Source organism: Molossus molossus, unplaced genomic scaffold, assembly GCF_014108415.1.
Source record: "Molossus molossus isolate mMolMol1 unplaced genomic scaffold, mMolMol1.p scaffold_m16_p_19, whole genome shotgun sequence".
Taxonomy (NCBI): domain Eukaryota; kingdom Metazoa; phylum Chordata; class Mammalia; order Chiroptera; family Molossidae; genus Molossus; species Molossus molossus.
This window is the reverse complement of record NW_023425354.1, coordinates 48,062,692-48,064,356: the sequence shown is the minus strand read 5'-3', so window position 1 is coordinate 48,064,356 and position 1,665 is coordinate 48,062,692. Positions and strand designations below refer to the sequence as shown.

The window sequence follows — 1,665 nt, the reverse complement described above, 5'->3', positions numbered from 1 at the left end:
AGGGCCGGGGACAAAGTGCAACTGAGGTACATGCCCTTAGCGGGAACCGAACCCGGGTCTCTCTGGACCACAGGCCGACGCTCTAACTGCTGAGCCAAACCTGCCAGGGCGGTCTTGATTTTTTCAGTCATGGGGATCTGTCCCTGCCATTAACTCCTTTCTTTCAAGTGACTAAAGAGATCCTAACTGAAAAAAATCTGACACACACAACATACTTGTGCTTTCTTTTTTAATTTTTTATTTATATCATTTAAATATGGAACGCGTCACGAATTTGCGTGTCATCCTTGCGCAAGGGCCATGCTAATCTTCTCTGTATCGTTCTAATTTTAGTATATGTGCTGCCCAAGCAATCATGTGCTTTCTTTTTTTAAACATGTTTTTTTAATTGATTTTTTTTTTTTTTAGAGAGAGGAAGGGAGAGATAGAAACATTGATATGAGAGAGAGAAATCAATCCGCTGCCTCCTGCACACACACACATACCCCCATCGAGCCATGACTATAATCTGTAACTGTTTTACCCATTGTTATTCCTTTTGCCTACTTCCCCATGGAATACCCAATATAAGCAACTGGCTAGCCAGGGAGTAGAGAGCAGATTTTTGCAGGATTACCTGGCTGCTCTCCCATACTGCCAGCAATATTGGAATAAATGCTCATATACAATTCAACCTTGTCTCTGCTTAATTGTTGTCTGGTTTTATAAGTACTGTCCACTGGGTTTCAACTTTTAGAATCAACCTGGAGAAAAATCCTGAAGACTTGGTTGTGGTTGCAGAAAAGATTGTAAGTACTCGAAATCTTTGTAAATGTGAGGCTGAGAAAAGGTTACATGTGGAAATGTGGAGAAAAAGAGGCATTACAAGCTGGCCTCTCCCCAGAGACACTGATAAAACTATACAGAACAATAGAGGTTTACTTATATAACCAAAATAATTAATGTAAAAACAAAAATATATAAACAGTCATCATTGGGAAGAGGAGAGGAAGAGGAAGTGTGAGTTAAATGCCTCATGTTTTAGCCTGGCCGGTGTGGCGTTGTCCCATGGACTGAGAGGTCCCAGTTCCATTCCAGGTCAGGGCACATGCCCGGGTGGTGGGCTCGATCCCCGATAGGGGGCGTACAGGAGGGAGATCAATGTTTCTCTTGCACATGGATGTTTCTATTTATCCCTTCCTCTCTCTCTAAAAAATCAATAAAAATATATTTAAAAAAATTTTTTTTATGCCTCGAGTTTTATATTGGAAAATCAATGTTCACTAAAGTTGATATATAAAAAAAACAGAAGTGTGAACATTTTAGCTAGGATTTTGGAAATAACTTTCAGGAGAACTAAAAACAGAAACTGTTAAAGGGGGTTGCCTCTAGGTTGTGTGGTGGGTGTAACAGGATGGGAAGGGGTGAGGCACTGTTGTTTTTCATCATCATCTCCTCTGTTCTACTTGATTTGTTATCAGGTTAATGCAGCATTTTAATTTGTAAAAAGAAAAAAATGTGTAAAGCTGGAAGGCTTGCTGAGCAGAGGGAAAGCCGTTCTCCACCGAGGCCTGGACTGTGATCACACCTGCTAATGGAAAAGAACAGGGATTGGACCCTTGGAGACAACAGATCATTCTCAGAACCTTTAACTTTGGCTTGAAAAATTAATTCAATACACTTACC

At 40.5% G+C, this 1,665-nt stretch overlaps 1 non-coding gene across 1 annotated transcript; it reads right to left on the bottom strand.

The window, feature by feature from the left end:
* Positions 1-250: 250 nt before the first annotated feature.
* Positions 251-353, bottom strand: LOC118635212. Its single transcript, XR_004960535.1, has one exon. It is a non-coding gene; the product is annotated as a U6 spliceosomal RNA (small nuclear RNA).
* Positions 354-1,665: the final 1,312 nt, after the last annotated feature.